Below are 25,279 nucleotides of genomic sequence, written 5' to 3' on the forward strand. Positions count from 1 at the left end.
ACATTCCATTCCATTCCATTCTACATTCCATTCCTCATCCCATTCCACGTTCCATTATACGTTATATTCCATGTTCCACTCCGTGTTGCATTCCTCATTCCATTCCCTTCCATTACACATTCCATTCCACATTCCATTCCATTCCATTCTACGTGGCTTTCCACTTTTCATTCCATTCCATTCCACTTTCCATTCAACTTTGTATTCCATATTCCATGCCACATTCCATTCCACATTCCATTGCGATCTATTCCACATTCTATTCCACATTTCATTCCGCGTTATATTCCACATTCCTTGCCATTCCATAACACATTCCATTCCGCATTCCAATCCACATTCCATTTCATTCCATTCCTCATACCATTCCACATTCCTTTCCATTCCAATCCACATTCCGTTCCATTCCATTCCTCATTTAATTCCATTCCACATTCCCTTCCACATTCCATTCCTCTTTGCATTCCATATTCCCTTCCGTTCCATTCCACATTCCATTTCACATTTCATTCCACATTCTTGTACATTCCATTACTCATACCATTCCACTTTCCTTTCCTTTCCCATCCACATTCCATTCCATTCTTTTCCGCATTTCCTTGCATTCCATTTCGCATTACATTCCATTCCATTCGGCTTTTCTTTCCATTCCATTCCGTTCCCATCCATTCCACATTTCATTCCATTACATTCCATTCTACTTTCAATTCCATTTCATTACACATTCCATTCCATTCCATTCCATTCCATTTCACATTCCAATCCAAGTTCCATTCGAATCCATTCCAGAATGCATTCGACAATACTTTCCATTCAATTCCAATTTATTCCACAATCCATTCCACATTCCATTCCAGTCCATTCTACGTTCCATTCCATTCAATTCCACATTCCATTCCGTTCCATTCCATTCCATTCCACATTCCACCCCACATTCCCTTCCAATCAATTCCACATTCCATTCCATCCCACATTCCATTGCATTCCGTCCCACTTTCCATTCCTTTGCATTCCACATTCAATTCCATTGCAATCCACATTTCATTCCATTCCACATTCCATTCCACATTCCATTCGTTTCCATTCCACCTTCCATTCCATTCCATTCCACATTCCATTACTTTCCGTTCCACATTCCGTTCCATTCCATTCCACATTCCATTCCATTCCATTCCACTTTCGATTCCACATTCCATTCCATTCCAATCCACATTCCATTCTATTCCAATCCATTCCATATTTCATTCAACATTCCATTACATTGCATTCCACATTCCTTCAAATTCCATTCCACATTCCTTTCCATTCCGTTCCACATTCCATCACCACTTTCCATTCCATTCCATTCCACATTCCATCCCACGTTCCATTCCATTCCATTCGACATTCCGTTCCACTTTCCATTAAATTTCATTTCACATTCCATTCCACATTCCATTACTTTCCATTCCACCTTCCATTCCATTCCATTCCACATTGCATTCCATTCCATTCCACTTTTCATTTCACTCCATTCGGCATTCCATTCCATTCCATTCTGCATTCCGTTCCATTGCATTCCACATTGCATTCCATTCCATTCCATTCCATATTCCATTCCATTCCATTTCACTCCATTCCATCCCATTCCACATTCCATGCCACATTCCATTCCAACCCATTCCACATTCCATTCCACATTCCATTCGACTACATTCAACATTCCATTCCATTGTATTCCATATTCCATTCCATTCCATTCCACATTCCATTCCATTCCATGCCATTCCACCCCATATTCCTTTCAAATACATCCGACATTCCATTCCACATTTCGTTCAATTCCATTTCACATTCCCTTCCATTCCTTTACACATTCCATTTCATTCCATTCCACATTCTATTCCATTTCATTAAACATTCCATTCCATTCCAATCCACATTCCAATCGATTACACATTTCATTCCACTTTCCATTCCATTCCATTCCACATTCCATTCCATTCCATTCCGCATTCCAATCCATTCCATTGCACAATGCATTCCATTCCGTTCCATATTCCATTCCATTAAATATTCCTTTCCATTCCATTCCATTCCATTCCAAATTCTATTCCATTCCATTCCATTCCACATTCCATTCCACTTTCCATTCCCTTTGATTCCACACTTCATTTCATATTCCATTCCATTCCATTCCACATTCCATTCTTTCCATTCCATTCCATTGCATTTCACATTCCATTCCATTCCATTACACATTCCATTCCATTCCATTACACATTCCATTCCAATCCATCCCACATTGCATTCAATTCCATTACACATTCCATTCCATTCCATTACACATTCCATTCCAATCCATCCCACATTGCATTCCATTCCATTCCACATCCATTCCATTCCATTCTGCATTCCATTCCATTCCATTCCATTCGAATCCTTTCCACATTGCACCCCATTCCATTCCATTCCATTCTGCATTCCATTGCATTCCATTCCGTTCCAATCCATTCCACCATGCATTCCATTCCATTCCATTCCACATTCCATTCCATTACATTCCACGTTCCATTCCATTCCATATTCCATTCCATTCCACTTCCCATTCCATTCCATTCCACATTCCATTACATTCGATTACACATTCCATTCCACTTTCCATTCCATCCCATTCCACCTTCTTTTCCACATTCCTCTCTACATTCCATTCCATTCCGATCAGCATTCCATTGTGTTCCGTTCCACATTCCATTCCAAATTCCATTCCATTCCATTCCACATTCCATGCCACGATCCACTCCATTCCACATTTCATTCCACATTCCATTCCATTCCATTCCATTCCACATTTCAATCCAAATTCAATTCCATTCCACTTCACATTCAGTTCCATTCCATTTCACATTCCATTCCATTCCATGTCACATTGCATTCCGTTCCATTCTACTTTGCATTGCATTCCATTCCACATTGCATTCCATTCCATTTCGCATTCCATTCCATTCCATTCCAGATTCAATTCCATTCCTTTCCACATTCAATTCCATTCTATTCCATATTCCATTCCATTCCATTCCACATTCCTTTAAATTCCTTTCCATTAAATTCTACAATCCATTCAAAATTCCATTCAATTCCATTCAACATTCCATCCCATTCCACATTCCATTCCATTCAATTCAACTCTGCATTCCATTCTATTACTTTCCACATTGCATTCCATTCCATTCCATTCCATTCCATTCCATTCCATTCCATTCCATTCCACATTCCTTTCCATTCCATTCCACATTCCATTACATTTCTTTCAACATTCCATTCCATTGCTTTCCACTTTCCATTCCTTTCCATTCCACATTTCATTCCATTCCATTCCACCTTCCATTCCATTCCGTTTCACATTCCATTCCACGTTCCATTCCACATTCCCTTCCATTGTTTTCCACTTTCCATTCCATTCCATTCCACTTTCCATTCCATTCCATTCCACATTCATTTCCATTCCATTCCACATTTCCTTCCATTCCATTCCATTCCACGTTCTCTTCCACATTGCATTCCACTTTCCATTCCACATTCCATTCCACATTCCATTCCACATCCCATTCCATTCCACATTCCATTCCGCATTCCATTCCTCATTCCGTTCCACATTCCATTCGATTCCATTCCACATTCCATTCCACATTGCATTCCATTTCAGTCCACATTCTAATCGATATTCCACTCAATTCCATTCCACATTCCACTGCATTCCATTCCACATTCCATTCCACTTTCCATTCCACTAGCAATTCCTTTCCATTCCAAATTCCTTTCCACATTCCATTCCAGAATCGATTCCACATTCCATTCCATTCCATTCCACAATCCCTTCCACATTGCATTCCATTACTGTCCACATTCCATTCCACATTCTATTCCATTCAGTTCCACATTCCATTCCATTCCATTCCACATTCCATTCCATTCCCTTCCATTCCATTCCATTCCATTCCACATCCCATTCCACATTGCATTCCACATTATATTTCGCATTCCATTCTACATTCCATTCCATTTTCCATTCCACGTTCCTTTCCGTTCCATTCCACATTCCATTCCACATTCCTTTCCATTCCATTCCACGTTTCATTCCATTTTGATTCCACGTGCCATTCCACATTCCATTCCACTTTCCATTCCACTTTGCAGTCCATTTCATTCCACGTTCCATTCCACATTGTATTGCACATTCCTTTCCACGTTCCTATCTACTTTCCATTCGACGTTTTATTCCACGTTCCCTTCCATTCCAATATATTCCATTCTACATTCCATTCCTCATTCCATTCTTTTACATTCCACATTAATTTCCTCGTTCCTTTCCATTCCAATATATTCCATTCCACATTCCATTCCACATTCCATTCTATTACTTTCCACATTATTTTCCATGTTCCATTCTACATTCCATTCCACATTCCATTGCACATTACATTCCATTCCACTCCACATTGTATTACACATTCCATTCCACGTTCTAATCCGTTCCACGTTCCTTTCCATCTCATTCCACTTTCCATTTGACATTCCATTCCATTCCATTCCACATTCTATTCCACATGCCATTCCACGTTCAATTCTATTCCATGTTCCATTTCACATTCCATTCCACATTGCATTCCACATTCCATTCCATTCAATTCCATTCCTCATTCCATTCCACATTCCATTCCATTCCACCTTCCACTCCATTCCATTGCAGGTTCCAATCCACGTTCCATTCCATTCCATTTCACATTCCATTCCACATTCCATTCCATTTCATTCCACCTTCCATTCCATTCCATTCCACGTTCCATTCCACTTTCCATTCGATGTCTCATTACATTCCATTGCACGTTCAATTCTACTTTCAGTTCCACTCCATTTCACGTTCCATTCTACATGCCATTCCAAATTCCATTCCGTTACATTTGACATTTTTTCCCACACTCCATTCCGTTCCATTCCACATTGCATTCCACTCTCCATTCAACATTCCATTCCACATTCCATTCCACATTCAATTACACTTTTCATGCCATTCCATTCCACTTTCCATTCCACACTCCATTCCGCATTCCACTTTCCATTCCACATTCCATTCCACATTCCATTTCACATTGCATTCCAAATTCCAATTCACTTTCCATTCCATTCCACTCCATTCCTTTACACGTTCCATTCCATTCCAATCCACATTCCATTCCATTTCATTCCATGTTACATTCCCTTTCTCATTCCATTCTGTTCCATTCCACATTCTATTCCATTACATTCCACATTCCATTTCACATTCCGTTTAACATTCCTTTCCATTCCATTCTATTCCACAATCCTTTACATTCCATTCCAGATTCCATTCCATTCCATTCTGTTCCACAATCCATTATATTCCATTCCACATTCCCTTCCATTCCATTCCAAATACCATTCCACATTCCCTTTTACGTGCCATTCCATTCATTTCCACATTCCATTCCTTTCCATTCCACTTTCCATTCCATTCAATTTCACATTCCATTCCATTATATTGCTTTCCACATTCCATTCCATTACATTCCGTATTCCATTCCATTGCATTCCATTCTATTCCACATTTCATTCCATTCCTTTGTGTTCCACTTTCCATTCCACCATATTCCACATTCCATTCAATTACATTCCACATTCCATTCCACATTCCATTCCACATTCTATTCCACGTTCCATTCCATTGCATTCCACATTCTATTCCATTCCATTCTGTCTTCCATTCCATTCAATTCCACATTCCATTCCATTCCATTGCATTACACATTCCATTCCCTTCCATTCCGCATTCCATTCCATTCCATTACCTTCTATTCCACATTCCATGCCATTCCATGCAACATTCCATTCCATTCCTTTCTACATTCCATTCCACATTCTATTCCACGTTCCATTCCATTCCATTCCACATTTCATTCAATTAAATTCCACATTCCATTGCATTCCATTCCACATTCCATCCCATTCCATTCCGCGTTTCATTCCATTGCATTCCACGTTCCTTTCCACATTCCATTCCACATTCCCTTCCACGTACCATTCCACCTTCCATTCCACATTCCATTTCACATTCCTTTCCATGTTCCATTCCAGAATCCATTCCACGTTTCTTTCCACATTCCATTCCACGTTCCTTTCCACGTTCCATTCCATGTTCCATTGTGCGTTCTATTCCATACCATTACAATTTCCATTCCACATTCCATTCCATTGCATTCCACGTCCCTTTCCATATTTCATTTCACATTGCATTCCACATTCCATTCCGTTCCATTACATTTTCCATTCCACATTCCATTCCACAATAAATTCCATTCCATTACATTCTATTCCACATTCCATTCAAAATTCCATTCCATATTCCATTCCACATTTCAATAGACTCCATTCCACCATCCATTCCACATTCCCTTCTATTCCACTCCACATTCCATTCCACATTCCATTCCATTGCATTCAACGTTGCATTCCATTCCAACTGACATTCCATTCCACGTTCCATTCCACATTTCATTCCACGTTCCATTCCATTCCATTCCACGTTGCATTCCATTCCATTCCATATTCCAATCCACTTTCCATTTCACTTTCCATTACCTTCCATTCCACATTCCATTCCATTCCTTTCCACATTACAAATTTTCCACATTTCATTCCGCATTCCATGGTACTTTCCATTCCATTCCCTTCGACGTTCCGTTCCGCGTTCTATTGCATGCCCCATTCCATTCCATTCCACGTTCCATTCCACTTTCCATTCCATGCCATTCCACGTTCCATTCCACTTTCCATTCCATGCCATTTAACGTTCCATTCAAATCCATTCCACTTTCCATTCCACATTGCATTCCACATTGCATTCCACGTTCCATTCCACATTCCATTCCATTCCATTCCACATTGCATTCCAGAATCCATTCCACGTTCCATTCCACAATCCATTCTGTTGCATCCCACGTTCCATTCCACGCTCCATTCCACATTCCCTTCCATTCCTTTCAACATTCCATTCCACATCCTTCCCCACATTCCATTCCGTTCCATTCCACATTCCATTGCATTCCCTACCACATTCCTTTCCATATTCAAATCCATTCCATTCCACATTCCATACTATTCCATTCCACTTCCCATTCCACAGAATCTTCCACATTACCTTCCTTATTCGATTCCATTCCATTCCATTCCACATTCCATTCCATATTCTATTCCATATTCCATCCCACTCTATTCCATGTTCCCTTCCACATTCCATTCCACATTCCATTGCATTCCATTCCTTTCCATTCCACATTCATTTCCATTCCATTCCATTCCACATTCCATACCACGTTCCAAAGCACGTTCCACTAAACTTTCCATTCCACGTTCCATTCCATTCCGTTCCACATTCCGTTCCACATTCCAATCCATTGCATTCCACTATACATGCCACATTGCATTCCACATTCCATTCCATTCCATTCCACATTCCATTCCACATTCCATTGCCCATTCCACCGCATTCCATTCCCCATTCCATTCCACATTCCATTCCATTCCATTCCACAATCCATTCCATTCCCTTCCACATTCCATTCCACATTTCATTCTACATCCCCTTCCATTCCATTACACATTCCATTCCACATTCCATTCCAGATTTTATTCCATTCCGTTCCACATTGCGTTCCACATTCCATTCCACGTTCCGTTCCACGTTCCATTCCACCTTCCATTCCTTTCCATTCCTCGTGTCAGTCCACCTTCCTTTCCATTACATTCCACTTTCCTTTCCACATTCCATTACACATTCCATTTCACATTCCATTCCACATTCCATTCCACATTCCATTCCATTCCATTCCACAATCCATTCCCTTCCCTTCCACATTCCATTCCACATTTCATTCTACATCCCATTCCATTCCATTCCACATTCCATTCCACATTCCATTGCAGATTCTATTCCATTCCATTCCACATTCCATTCCACATTCCATTCCACGTTCCATTCCACTTCCCATTCCATTCCATTCCTCGTTTCGTTCCACCATTCATTCCATTACATTCCACTTTCTTTTCCACATTCCATTTCACATTCCATTCCACATTCCATTCCACATTCCATTCCAGATTCCATGCCATCCCATTCAACATTCCATTCCACATTCCATTCCATTTTCCATTCCACCTTCCATTCCACCTTCCATTCTATTCCATTTCTCGTTTCATTCCACATTCCTTTGCATTACATTCCACTTTCCTTTCCTCATTCCATTCCACATTCCATTCCACGCTACTTTCCGTTCCATTCCCATTCCATTCCACATTCTATTGCAATCCATATTTGGTTGCACTTTCCATTCCATGTTCCATTCCACATTCCATTCCATTTCATTCCACTTTCCTTTCCAGATTCAATTCCACATTCCATTCCATTTTATTCCACATTCCATTCCATTCCCTTTCACGTTCCATTCAACATTCCATTCCATTCAATTTCACGTTCCATTCCATATTCCATTGTACATTCCATTCCATATCCCATTACACGTTCCATTCCACGTTCATTCCTCATTCTATTCCACCATACATTGCACGTTCCATTCCACATTCCATTCCATTCCATTCCATTCCACTCCACATTGCCTTCCACATTCCATTCCACATTCCATTCCACGTTACATTCCACATTCCTTTCCACGTTCCATTCTGTGTTCCTTTCCACGTTCCATTACATTCCTTTCCACGTTCAATTCCACGTTCCATTCCATTCCATTCAACTTTCCATTCCATATTCCATTGAACATCCCATTCCACGTTCCATTCCATGTTAAATTCCACGTTCCATTCCACACTCCACTCGACATTCCATTACACATTCCATTCCACATTTCATTCTACATTCCATTCCATTCCATTCCACAGTCCATTCTACATTCCTTTCCACATTCCATTCCAGATTCCATTCCATTCCATTAAACATTGCATTCCACGTTACATTACACGTTTCATTCCACATTCCATTCCATGTTCCATTCCACTTTCATTCCCTTCCATTCCTCATTTCAGTCCGCAGTCCATTCCATTGCATTCCACTCTCCTTTCCACATTCCATTCCACATTCCATTCCACATTCCATACCAGATTCCATTCCATTCCATTCCACATACCATTCCACATTCCACTATTTGTTACATTCCACATTCCATTCCATTCCATTCCTCGTTTTAGTCCACATTCCATTCCTTTACATTCCGCATTCCATTCCACATTACATTCCATTCCATTCCACATTCCATTCCATATTACATTCCATTCCATTCCACATTCCGTTGCACATTCCATTCCACGTTCCATTCCACATTCCATTCCATTCCATTCCACTTTCCTTTCCAGATTCCATTTCACTTTGCATTGCATTACATTCATATTCCATTCCACATTCCATTCCATTACATTCTACGTTCCATTCAACTTTCTATTCCATTCAATTTCAGGTTCCATTCCATATTCCATTCCACATTCCATTCCACATTCCATTTCACATTCCATTCCATGATCCATTCCACATTCAATTCCATGATACCTTGCACGTTCCATTCCGCATTCAATTCCATTGCATTCAATTCCATATTCCATGCCACATTCCAAAGCACGTTCCACTAAACTTTCCATTCCATTCCATTCCATTCCACATTCTATTTCAGATTCCTTTCCATTACTCTCCACATTCAATTCCATAATCCATTCCATTCCATTCCACCTTTCATTCCATTCCATTCCACTTTCCATTCCACGAACCATTCCACAGTCCATTCCACTTTCCATTCCACATTCCATACCATTCCATTCTACATTGCATTCCATTTTCCATTCCTTTGCATGCCATATTCCTTACCATTGCATTCATTCCATTCCGCTTTCCATTCTATTGCATTCCACATTCTACTCCACATTCCGTTCCATTCCATTCCACATTCCATTCCACATTCCATTCTGTTCTATTCCACATTCCAAAACACATTCCTTTCCACATGCCATTCCACTTTCCATTCCATTCCACATTCCATTCCATTCCATTCCATTCCACATTCGTTTCACATTCCATTCCATTCCATTCCGCGTTCCAGTCCACATTCCATTCCACATTCCTTTCCACTTTCCTTTCCATTGCATTCCATGATCCATTTCAACTTCCATTCCACAATCCTTTCCACATTCCTTTACATTCCATTCCACGTTCCATTCCATTTTCCATTCCATTCCAATCCACTTTCCATTCCACATTCCATTGCCTATTTCACTCTGCTTTCCTTTCCACATATCATTCCACGTTCCATTGCATGTTCCATTCCACGTTTCATTCCATTCCATTCCACGTTCCATTCCACATTCCATTCCATTCCATTCCACGACACATTCCACATTCCATTCCAAATTTCATTCCACATTCCATTCTGTTCCATAACATGTTCCATTGCACATTCCATTCCACATTCTATTCCACATAACAGTCCACATTCCATTCCACATTCCATTCCACATTAAATTCCATTCCATACCAAATTCAATTCCACGTTACATTCCACCTTCCATTCCACATCCCACTACACATCCCGTTGCATATTCCCTTCCACATTCCATTCCATTCCTTTCCACACTCAATTCAAAATTCCATTCCATTCAATTCCACTTTCTATTGCACTTTGCATTTCACGTTCTATTCCATTCCTTTCCACATTCCATTAGACATTCCATTCCATTCCATTCCACATCCCATTCCACTTTCCATTGTATTCTATTCCACATTATATTCCACATTCCATTCCACATTCCCTTCCTCAGTCCATTCCATTCCATTCCATATTCCATTCCCCATTCCCTTCCATTCCATTCCACATTCCATTCCACATTCCCTTCCACGTTCCATTCCACATTCCTTTCCGTGTTCTCTTCCACGTTACATTCCAGTTCCCATTCCATTTCTTTCCACGTTCCATTCCAAGTTATATTTCTTTCCATTCCACTTTCCATTCCACATTCCATTGCACATCCCATTCCACTTTCCGTTGCATTTTCCATTCCATGTTCAATTCCACGTTCCATTCCACGTTCCAATCCACATTCCATTCCATTCCATTCCACTTTCCCTTCCTCATTACATTCTACATTACTTTAAATGTTCCATTCCACGTTCCTTTCAACGTTCCACTCCACATTCTATTCCATTCCATTCCACTTTCAATTCCACTTTCCTTTCCACTTTCCATTCCACATTCCATTCCACATTCCACTGCAAATTCCATTCCACATTCCATTCCACATTCCATTGCACATTCCATTCCACATTCCATTCCACATTCCTTTTCTTTCCATTTCACATTCCTTTCCATTTCATTCCACATTCTGTTCCACATTCAATTCCATTGCTTTCCACATTCCACTGGACATTCCAATCCATTCCATTCCACATTCCTTTCCATTGTATTCCAATTTCCATTGTAATCCATTCCATGTTCCATTCCATAACATTCCGCATTCAATTCCATTCCATTCCATTACATTACACATTCTATTGCATTCCACATTCCATTCTATTCCATTTCACATTCCACTCCATTCCATTCCATTCCTTTCCACATTTCATTCCAATCCATTCCACATTCCATTCCATTTCATTCCATTCCATTTCATTCCATTCCACATTCTAGTCCATTCCACATTGCACTCCATTCCACATTCCATTCCAGTGCATTCTATTCCATTCCATTCCACATTCCATTCCATGCCATTCCATTCCACATTCCTTTCCATTATACATTCCATTCCATTCCATTCCGCATTCCATTCCATTCATTTATTGCATTCCATTCCATTCTACATACCATTATATTTAACATTCCATTCCACATTCCATTCCACGTTCCATTCCACGTTCCATTCCATTAAATTCCACTTTCCATTCCGTTACAATCCACGTACCATTCCACATTCGATTGCCCATGCGATTCCACGTTCCGTGCCACATACCATTTCACGTTCCATTCCACTTTCCAATCCAAGTTCCATTCCATTACATTCCATGATCCAATCCACATTCCTTTCCACATTCCATTCCACAATCCATTCCGTTCTAGTCTGTTCCATTCCACATTCTATTCCACATTCCATTCCTCATTCAATTTCATTCCATTCCACATTCCATTCCAATCCAATCCACATTCCATTCCACATTTCATTCCAGGTTGCATTCCACACTCCATTCCACGTTCCATTACAATTTCCATTCAAAATTTCATTCCACTTTCCCCTCCATTCCATTCCACGTTCCCTTGCACATTCCATTCCATTACATTAAACTTTCTATTCCACATTCCATTCCACATTCCATTCCGATCCATTCCACATTCCATTACATTCCAATCCACATTCCATTCCATTCAATTTCACATTCCATTCCTAATTTCATTCCATTCCTTTCCACTTTCAATTCCACATTGCCTTGCATTACATTCCACGTTCCATTCCTTTCCATTCCACATTCCATTCCATTCCATTCCACTTTCCATTCCACATTCCATTCCATTCAATTTCACATTGCATTCCAAATTTCATTCCATTCCATTCCACTTTCCTTTCCACTTTGCCTTGCATTATATTCCACATTCCTTTCCACTTTCCATTCCAATCCATTCAATGTTCCATTTCACGTTCCATTTCACAGTCTATTCCACATTCTATTTCACGTTCCATTCCATTCCATTCCATTCAATTCCAGATTCCATTCCTTTCCATTCCACATTCTATACCACATTCCATTCCATTCCGTTCCACCCTCCATTCCACATTGCATTCCATTCCATTCCACATTGCACTCCATTGCATCCCACATTCCATTTCTTTCCATTCCACATTACATTCAACATTCCATTCGACCTTCCATTCCACATTCCATTCCATTCCAAACCAAATTCTGTTCCACTCAATTCCACATTCCATTCCACATTCCATTCTGTTCCATTCCACATTCCATAGCATTTCATTCTATTCCACATTCCATTCCTTTCCATTCCACATTCCATACCTTTCCATCCCACATTCCATTCCTTTCCATTCCACATTCCGTGCCATTCCATTCCATTCCACATTTGATTTTTTCCATTCTACATTCCATTCCATTCCATTCCACATTCAAATCCATTCTATTCCATGCCAGTCCACATTACATTCCGTTCCATTCCACATTCCTTTCCAATCCATTCCACATTCCATTCCACTTTCCATTCCATTCCACTCCACATACCCTTCCATTCATTTCCACATTCCATTCCATTCCTTTCCCTTCTATTCCACATTCCATTCCATTCCATTCCACATTCCATTCCATTCGATTCCGCATTCCATACCATATTGCATTCCGTTCCATCCCACATTCCTTTCCACATGAAATTCCACTTTCCATTCCTCATTCCATTCCACATTCCATTCTCTTCCATGCCATGTTTCATTCCACATTCCTTTCCATTCCATTCCACGTTCCATTCCACATTCCATTCCACATTCCATTCCTTTCCATTCCACATTACATTCCACGTTCCATTCCATTCCATTCCACGTTACATTCCACATTAGATTCCACATTCCATTGCATTCAATTCCACGTTTCACTCCACTTTCCATTCCATTCCATTTCACGTTCCATTCCACATTCCATTGCATATTCCATTCCACGTTCCATTCCATTCCAGTCCGCTTTCCATTCTGCATTCCATTCCATTCCATTCCACTTTCCTTATCACATTCCATTCCACGCTCCATTCCATGATCCATTCCACGCTCCATTCCATTTCATTCCATGTTCCATTCCGCATTCCATTCCATTCCATTCCATTCCGCATTCTATACCAAATTCCATTTCATTCCATTCCACATTCCAGTCCACATTCCATTCCATTCCATTCCACATTGCCTTCCACATTCCATTCCACGCTGCATTCCACATTCCATTCCACGTCAATTCCAAGTTGCATTTCAAATTCCATTCCACGTTACATTCCATTCCATTCCACGTTCCATTGCACAATCCATTCCTTTCCAATCCACATTCTATTCCACATTCCATTCCACGTTCAATTCCATTCCATTCCGCTTTCCATTCCACATTCCATTCCATTCCATTCCACTTTCCTTTCAACATTTCATTCCACGTTTCATTCCACGATCCATTCCACGCTCCACTCCATTTTGTTCCAAGTTCGTTTCCACATTTTATTCCATTCCATTTTCCATTTCACATTTCATTCCACATTCCATTCCACATTGTGCTCCGTTCCCTTCCACATGCCATACCACATTCCATTCCACATTCAATTCCACATTCCATTCCACTTTTCATTACACATTCCATTCCATTCCATTCCATTTCACGTTCCATTCCACATTCCATTCCATTCCATTCCACATTCCATTACGCATTCCATTCCATTCCATTCCACTTTACATTCCCATTCCATTCCATTGCTTTCCACATTCCACTCCACTTTCCAATCCATTCCATTCCGCATTCCGTTCCATTCCATTCCACATTCCATTCGAGATTCCATTTCACTTTCCATTCCATTACATTCCACCTTCCATTCCACATTACATTCCATTACATTCCCCATTCCATACCATTCCATTCCATTGAATTATGCATTCTGTTCCACATTCCATTTCATTCCATTCCACATTCCATTCCATTCCATTCCACATTCCATTCCATTCCATTCCACATTCTTTTCCATTCCATTATACATTCCATTCCAGATTCCGTTCAATTCCATTCCACTTTCCATTCCACATTCCATACCTCGTTCCATTGGATTCCCTTCCACATTCCACTGCTTTCTATTCAGTTTCGTGCTACATTCCTTTCCATTCCATTCCACATTACTTTCCTTTCAATTCCATATTCTATTACCTTCCATTCCGCATTCCAATCCATTCCATTCCACATTCCATTCCACATTCCAGCCCATTCCATTCCAAATTCCATTCCACGTTTCATTCCATCTAATTCCAGATTCCATTACACATTCCATCCCATTCCATTAAACATTCCATTCCACATTGCATTCCACTCCATTCCACTTTCCATTGCATTCCACATTCCGTTCTACATTCTTATTCATTCCATTCCACCTTCCATTCCAAATTCCATTCCATTCCACTCCACTTTCCATTCTACATTCCATTCCAGATTCCATTACATTACATTCCACATTCAGTTCCATTGCATTCCACATTCCATTCCATTCCATTCCATTCCACGTTTCATGCCATTCCATTCCACCTTCCATACCGTTCCATTCCATTGCATTCCACATTCCATTCCTTTCCATTCTACTCCATTCCACATTCCATCCCATTCCATTCCATTCCACATTCCATTCCATTCCATTCCACATTCCCTTCACCTCCACATTCCATTTCACATTCCATTCCATTGTATTCCACATTCCATTCCAAATTGCTTCCCATTCCATTCAATATTCAATTCCACATTGCATTCCATTCCATTCCACATTCCATTCCATCCCATTCCAGTCCATTCCATTTCACATTCCATTCCGTTCCATTACTCATTCCATTACATCATCCATTCCACTTTCCATTGCACGTTGCATTACAGTTTCCAGTCCACGTTCCATTCCATTTTCCAGTCCATTTCATTCCACATTCCATTAAAGTTACATTCCACGTTTCACACCGCATTCCATTCCATTGCATTCTACGTTCCGTTCCACATTCCATTTCATTCCCTGCAATTCCATTCCACGTTCCTTTCTACATACCATTCCGTTCCATTCCACTTTTCATTCCGCATTCCATTCCATGTTCCATTCCACATTCCATTCCCCATTGCATTCCATTCCATTCCACATTCTATTCCATTCCATTCTACGTTAAGTTCCATTTCATTCCACACTCTTTTTCATTCCCTTCCATTCCATTTTCCATTCCATTCCATTCCACCTCCCATTCCAATCCATTCTATTCCATTCCTTTTCACATTCTATTCCATTCCATTCCACTCACTTCCATTTCAATTTCCATTCCATTGCATTCCACATTCCATTCCATTCCATCCCATTCCATTCCATTCCACATTCCATTAATTTCCATTCCATTCCATTCCAGATTCCATTCCTTTCCATTCCATTACAGGTTCCAATCCTTCCACATTCCAGTTATCATTACAATCCATTCCATTCCACTTTCCATTCCACATTCGCTACTATTCCATTCCATTTGACATTTCATTCCAATTTCTAGTCCACTTTCCATTCCACGTTGCATTCCACACTCCATTCCATTCCATTCAACATTCCATTCCACATTCCATTCCATTCCATTCCACATTCCATTACACATTCCACTCCACATTCCATTCCAAATTCCATTCCATTCACCACCATTCCATAACACATTGCATTCCATTCCATTCCATTCCTGATTCCATTCCATTCCACATGCCATTCCTCATTCCATTCAATTACATTCCACTTTCCATTGCACATTCCATTTTATTCCATTCCACTTTCCATTCCGTTCCATTCCGCATTCCATTCCATTCCATTCCACGTTCGATTCCATTCCATTCCAGGTTCCATTCCATTGCGTGCTACCATCCATTCCATTCCATGTTCCATTACATTCCATTCAGCATTCCATTCCATTCCATTCCACGTTCCATTCCATTCCATTCCATTCCTTATTCCATTCAATTACATTCCACTTTCCATTGCACATTCCATTTTATTCCATTCCACTTTCCATTCCATTCCATTCCGCATTCCATTCCATTCCATTCCACGGTCGATTCCATTCCATTCCAGGTTCCATTCCATTGCGTGCTACCATCAATTCCATTCCATGTTCCATTACATTCCATTCAGCATTCCATTCCATTCCATTCCACGTTCCATTCCATTCCATTCCACATTCCACTTCATTCATTTCACATTCTTTTCCACATTCCATTTCACATTCCATTCCACATTCCATTTCAAATTCCATTCCATTCCACATTCCATTCCAGTCCATTCACTTTCCATTCCATTGCATTCCACATTCCATTCCATTCCATGTTCCATTCCACATTCCATTACCCATTCCATTCTATTCCATTCCATTCTACATTCCATTCCATTCCATTCAACATTGCATTCCACATTCCAATCCACATTACGTTCCACATTCCATTCCACATACCATTCAACGTTCCATTCCATTCCATTACACATTCATTTCCATTCATTTCCAAATTCCATTCGTTTCCATTCCACATTCCATTCCATTCCACTGTATTCAACATTCCATTGCATTCCACATTCCATTCCACATTCCATCCTTCATTCCATTCCATTCCATTCCATTCCACTTTCAATTCCATTCCATTCCACATTCCATTACACCCCATACCACATTCCATTCCACATTTCCTAGCATTTCATTACACAATCCATTCCACATTCCATTCCACTTTCTATTCCAATCCATTCCACGTTCCATTTCACGTTCCCTTCTGCAGTCCATTCCTCATTGCATTCCACGTTCCATTCCATTCCATTCCACGTTCCACTCTACTTTCCATTCCTTTAAATTCCACGTTCCATTCCACAATCCATTGCAGATTCCATTCCACGTTCCATTACATGTTCCATACCATTCCATTCCATGTTCCATTCCACATTCTATTCCATCCCATTCCACGTTCCAATCCATTGCATTCCACGTTCCATTCCACATTCCATTCCATTGCATTCCATTCCTCATTCCATACCATTCCATTCTATTCCACTTTCCATTCCTTTCCATTCTACATTCTATAGCATTCCATTCCATTCCATTCCACATTCCATTCCATTCCATTCCTCATTCCATTCCATTCCATTCCATTCCACATTCCATGCCATTCCGTTAAATTCCTGATTCCATTCCGTATCATTCCACATTCCTTTCCATTCCATTCCACATTCCTTTACAGGTTACATTCCACATTCCATTAAATTCCATTCCACATTGCATTCCACTCCATTCCACATACCATACATTTCCATTCCGTTCCATTCCACATTCCGTTACATTCCTTTCCACATTCTATTCTTATTCTATTCCATTCTATTCCACATTCATTTCCAAATTCCGTTCCATTCCATTCCACATTCCTTTCCATTCCATTCGACATTCCATTCCTTTACATTCCACATTCCATTCCACATTCCATTCCACGTTCCATTCCAGGTTTCATTCCAAGTTCCATTCCTTTCCACTCCACGTTCCATTGCAAATTCCATTCCATTGCATTACACTTTCCATTCCACATTCCATTCCACATTCCATCAAACGATCCTTTGCTATCCATTCCACATTCCATTACAGATTCCATTCCACATTGCCTTGCATTCCATTCCACATTCCATTCCATTCCATTCCACTTTCCATTCCATTCCATTCCAAGTTGGATTCCATTCCATTCCACTTTCCATTCCACCCCAGTCTACATTCCATTCCATATTGCAATCCATTCCAATCCACATTCCATTCCTTTCCATTTAAACTTTCATTCCTTTCCATTCCACATTCCATTCCACATTCCATTACATTCCACATTCTATTCCACATTCCATTTCACATTCGATTCTATTCCATTCCACATTTCATTCCACATTGTATTCCATTCCATTTAAACTTTCCATTCCCCTCCATGACACATTCCCGTCCACATTCCATTCCATTCCACAGTCTATTCCACATTCCATTCCACATTCCATTCTATTGCATTACACATTCCACTACACATTCCATTCCATTTCACATTCTGTTCCACATTCCCTTTCACATTCCATTCCATTCAATTCCATTCCGTTTCACATTAAATTCCATTCCATTCCACATTCCATTGCATTGCCAGTTTCCATCCTACTTCATTCAACATTCCATCCTGTTCCATTGCACTTTCCATTCCATTCTGTTCCATTCCATTCCAAATTACATACCTTTCCATGGTATTCCACATTCCATTCCTTTCCAATACACATTCCATTCCTTCCCATTCCAAGTTAAATTCCATTCCCTTCCACATTGCATTCCATTGCATTCCACATTCCATTCCATTCCATTCCACATTCCATTCCAAATCCCATTCCACGTTCCATTCCACGATCCATTTCACATTCCATTGCATTCCATTTCACATTCCATTCCACATTCCAGTCCCTTCCATTCCACATTCCATTCCACTTTCCATTGCTTTCCATTCCAGGATCCATTACACTCCATTCCATTCCACATTCCATTCTGTTCCATTCCACTTTCAATTCCATTCCATTCCGTATTCCATACCATTCTATTACACAATCCATTCCATTCCCTTCAACCTCTCATTCCACCTTGCATTCCAAATTCCATTTCACGATCCATACCACGGTCCATTCCATGATCCATTCCACGTTTCATTCCACGTTTGATTCCATTCCATTCCACATTCCATTCCATTCCATTCCATCTTCCATTCCAAGTTCCATTCCACATTCCATTCCATTCCATTCCACATTCCATTCCACTTTCCATTCCACAATCCATACTTTTCCATTCCATGTTCCTTTCCACGTTACATTCCACACTGCATTCCACGTTCCAGTCCATTCCATTGGACATTTCTTTCCACATTCCATTTCACTTTCCGTTACACATTCCATTTCACACACCATTGCATTCCCTTCCATATTCCATTGCACATTCCTTTGCACAATCCATTCCATTCCATTGCACATTCCATTCCACATTCCATTCAGTTCCATTCCACTTTCCATCCACGTTCCATTCCACGTTTCATTTCTTCCCATTCAACTTTCCATTTCACATTCCATTCCACATTCCATTTCACATTCCATTGCATTCCATTCCATTCCACATTCAATTCTACATTGCATTCCACATTCCTTTCCATTCCATTCCACATTCCATTCCACGTTACATTCCATTCCATTCCACTTTCCATTGCACATTCAATTCCACTTTCCATTCCATTCCATACCACTTTCCTATTCACGTTCTATTACACATTCCATTCCACTTTCCATTGAATTCCATTCCACATTCCTTTCCACATTCCATTCCGTATTCCTTTGTACATTCCTTTCCATTCCATTCCACATTCGATTCCCCATTCCATTCCATTCCATTCTGCATTCATTTCCACCTTCCATTCCACGTTCCATTCCATGTTCCATTCCACGTTCCATTCAATTCCACTCCACGTTCCGTTCCAATGCATTCCACATTCCATTTCATGCAATTCCACTTTCCTTTCCACATTCCATTTAGCATTCGTTTCCATTCGACACTCCATTCCATTCCATTACACATTCCATTCCATTCCATTCCACATTCCATTCCACACTCTATTCCATTCCATTCTACTCCTCTTTCCATTCCATTCCCTTCCACGTTCCATTCCTTACCATTCCACATTCCATTCCACCTTCCTTTCCATATTCCATTGCGTTGCTTTCCACCTTCCATTCCACACCCCATTCCACAATCCATTCCACATTCCATTCCGTACCATTCCACATTCCTTTTCACATTCCATTCCACATTCCATTCCACATTCCATTCCATTCCATTCCATTCCATTCCACATTCCATTCCATTCCATTCCATTCCATTCCATTCCACATTCCATTCCATTCCATTCCATTCCACATTCCTTTCCACATTCCTTTCCATTCCATTCCACATTCCAATCCATTCCATTCCACATTCCATTCCACATTCCATTCCATTCCATTCCACATTCCATTCCATTCCATTCCACATTCCTTTCCAAATTCCATTCCGTTACATTCCACATTCCATTCCATTCCATTCCACATTCCATTACACATTCCATTCCATTCCATTCCACATTCCATTCCATTCCATTCCACATTCCATTATACGTTCCATTCCATTTCATTCGACGTTCCATTCCACATTCAATTCCGCATTCCATTCCCTTCCATTCCACCTTCTATTCCATTCCATTGCACATTCCATTCCTCATTGCATTCCATTACATTCCACATTCCCTTCCACATTCCATTCCATTCCATTCCACATTCCATTCCACATTCCATTCCGCGATCCATTCCACCTTCCATTCAATTCCATTCTACGTTCCATTCCATGTTCCTTTTCACGTTCCATTAGACGATCTACTCCAAGTTCCATTCCATTCCACTCCTCGTTCCATTCCTTTCCATAGCACATTCCATTCCACATTCCATTCCACATTCCATTCCTTTCCATTCAGCATTCCATTCCACATTACATTTCACATTCCATTATCCATTCAAATCCATTCCATTCCACATTCCATTCCACGTTCCATTCTACGTTCCGTTAAACTTTCCATTCCACGTCCCGTTCCATTCCATTCCACATTCCGTTCCACAGTCCAATCCATTGCATTCCACTTTCCCTGCCACATTCCATTCCACATTCCAATCCATTCTATTCCACATTCCATTCCCCATTCCACTGCATTCCGTTCCACTTTACATTCCACCTTCCATTCCATTCCATTGCATGTTCCATTCATTCTGTTCCATTCCACATTTCATTCCACCTTCAATTTTGCATTCCATTAGACATTCCATTACACATTCCTTTCCATTCCATTCCACATTCTGTTCCATTCCATGACACATTCCAATCGGTTCCACATTCCCTACCTTATTCCATTCCACGTTCCATTCCATTCCATTCCACTTTCCATTCCACGTTCCATTCCATGTTCCATTCCATTCCATTCCACATTCCGCTCCAAATTCCATTCCATTCCATTTCATGTTCCATTCCACAATTCCATTACAAATTCCATTCCACTTTCCATTCCGTTTCATTCCACATTCGATTCCACTCTCCATTCCTCATTCCATTCCACATTCCATTCCATTCCATTGCACATTCCATTCCACATTCTATTCCATTCCATTCTCTTCCAATTTCCATTCCATGTTACATTCCACATTCCATTCCACATTCCATTCCGTTCCATTCAAGAATCCATTCCACGTTCCATTCCACATTCCTTTCCACATTCCATTCCACTTTCCATTCCATTACATTCCACGTTCCATTCCACATTCCATTCCACATACCATTCCATTCCATTCCATTCCATTCTATTACTTTGCATTCCATTCCTCCTTTCTCTCCATTCCATTCCATTCCATTCCACATTCCATACCATTCCATTGCATTCCACATTCCAATCCATTCGAATACACATTCCATTCCTTTCCTTTACACGTTCCATTCCATTCCATTCCACATTCCATTCCATTCCATTCCACATTCCTTTCCATTCCACATTCCATTCCATTCCATTCCACATTCCATTCCATTCCACATTCCATTCTACCTTCCATTCCATTCCATTCCATTCCACATTCCTTTCCATTCCACATTCCATTCCATTCCATTCCATTCCACATTCCATTCCATTCCATTCCACATTCCTTTCCATTCCACATTCCATTCCATTCCATTCCACATTCCATTCCATTCCATTCCATTCTACCTTCCATTCCACTTTCTATTCCACTTTCCATTCATCAATCCATTCCACGTTCCGTTTCAAGTTTCATTCCATTCCATTCAATATTCTGTTCCGTTCCAATCCACAATCCTTTCCACATTCCTTTCCATTCCATTCCACATTCCATTCCATTCCATTACAAATTCAATTCCACATCCCATTCCATTCAAATCCATTCCACATTGCATTCCATTCCATTCCATTCCACATTCCATTCCACATTCCATTCTATTGCATTCCACATACCATTCCATTCAATTCCACATTCCATTCCATTCCATTCCACATTCCATTCTGCATTCCATTCCATTGAATTCCACTTCCTTTCGACATTCCATTCCATTCCATTCCACAATACATTTCACATTCCATTCCGCATTCTTCTGCACATTGCATTCCATTCCATTCCAACTTCCATTCCACATTCCATTCCATGACTTTCCATTCCACTTTCCATTCCATTACTATCCACTCCACATTCTTTCCATTCCATTCCATTCCATGTTCCATTCTATTCCCTTCCATATTCCATTCCATGCCATTCAACATTCCATTGTATTCCATTCCACATTCCATTCCACGTTCCATTCTATGTTACATTCCACTTTCCATTCCACATTCCATTCCACAATCCTTTCTATTCCACTCCACATTCCATTCCACATTATATTCCACTCCATTCCCCATATGATTCCACCTTCCGTTCCACATTCCATCCCATTCCATTCCACATTCTTTTCCATTCCAATCCACTTTCCATTCCACATTAATATCCATTCTATTCTTCATTCTATTCCACATTCCATTCCACAATCCATTCCATTCCATTGCACATTCCATTCCACATTCTATTCCATTCCATTCCATTCCAATTTCCATTCCATGTTACATTCCACATTCTATTCCACATTCCATTCCGTTCCATTGAAGGATCCATTCCACGTTCCATTCCACATTCCATTCCACATTCAATTCCACGTTCCATTCCATTACATTCCATGTTCCATTCCACGTTCCATTCCTCATACCATTCCATTCCATTCCATTCTATTACTTTGCATTCCATTCCAGATTCCTCTCCATTCCATTCCATTCCATTCCATATTCCATACCTTTCCATTGCATTCCACATTCCAGTCCTTTCCAATACACATTCCATTCCTTTCCTTTCCACTTTCCATTCCATCCCATTCCATTCCACATTCCATTCCATTCCATTCCATTCCACATTCCATTCCATTCCATTCTACCTTCCATTCCACTTTCTATTCCACTTTCCATTCATCGTTCCATTCCACGTTCCGTTCCACGTTTCTTTCCATTCCATTCAATATTCCGTTCCATTCCAATCCACAATCCTTTCCACATTCCTTTCCATTCCATTCCACATTCCATTCCATTCTATTACAAATTCAATTCCACATTCCATTCCATTCAATTCCATTCCACATTCCATTCCATTCCATTCCATTCCACATTCCATTCCACACTCCTTTCTATTCCATTCCACATACCATTCCATTCAATCCCACATTCCATTCCATTCCATTCCACATTCCATTCTGCATTCCATTCCATTCAATTCCAGCTTCCTTTCGACATTCCATTTCATTCCACAATCCATTCCACATTACATTCCGCATTCTTCTCCACATTCCATTCCATTCCATTCCAACTTCCATTCCACATTCCGTTCCTTGTCTTTCCATTCCACTTGCCATTCCATTATTATCCATTCCACATTCCTTTCCATTCCATTCCATTCCACATTCCAATCTATTCTCTTCCACATTCCATTCCATTCCATTCCACATTCCATTCTATTCCATTCCACATTCTATTCCACTTTCCATTCTAAGTTACATTCCACTTTCCATTCCACATTCCATTCCAAATTCCATTCCACATTGCATTCCACATTCCATTCTACATTCCATTCCATTCCACTTTCCGTTATGTTCCATTCTACATTCCATACCATTCCATTCCATTCCATTCCGTTCCATTAAGCATTGTATTCCACGTTGCATTCCACTTTGCATTCCGCATTCTGTTAATTTCCTTTCCACTTTCCTTTCGATATTTCTTTACACATACCTTTCCACATTACTTCCGTTCCATACAACATTCCATTCCACATTCCATTCCACATTCTGTTCAACCTACCATTCAAAATTCCTTTCCACATTCCATTCCATTTCATTCCGCATTCCTTTCCACATTCCATTCCACCTTCCATTCCATTACTTTCCACAATGCATTCCACATTCTATATCACGTTCCATTCCATTCCTTTACACATTCCATTCCACATTCCATTCCATGCCATTCCACGTTACATTCCAAGTTCCACTCCACATTCCATTCTCTTTCGTTCCAAATTCCATTCCATTCCATTGAACTTTCCATTCCATTCACGTTCCATTCCATTCCATTACACTTTCCATTCCATTCCATTCCACATTCCATTCCACATTCCATTAAATTCCATTCCATTCCACGTTCCTTTCCATTCTATTAGTCACTCCATTCCACGTTCCATTTCACTTTCCGTTGCACATTGCTTTATACGTTCCATTCCACGTTCCATTCCACGTTCCATTCCATTCCATTCTACATCCG

The sequence above is a fragment of the Pongo abelii genome, chromosome 12 (assembly GCF_028885655.2).
Source record: "Pongo abelii isolate AG06213 chromosome 12, NHGRI_mPonAbe1-v2.0_pri, whole genome shotgun sequence".
Classification (NCBI taxonomy): Eukaryota; Metazoa; Chordata; class Mammalia; order Primates; family Hominidae; genus Pongo; species Pongo abelii.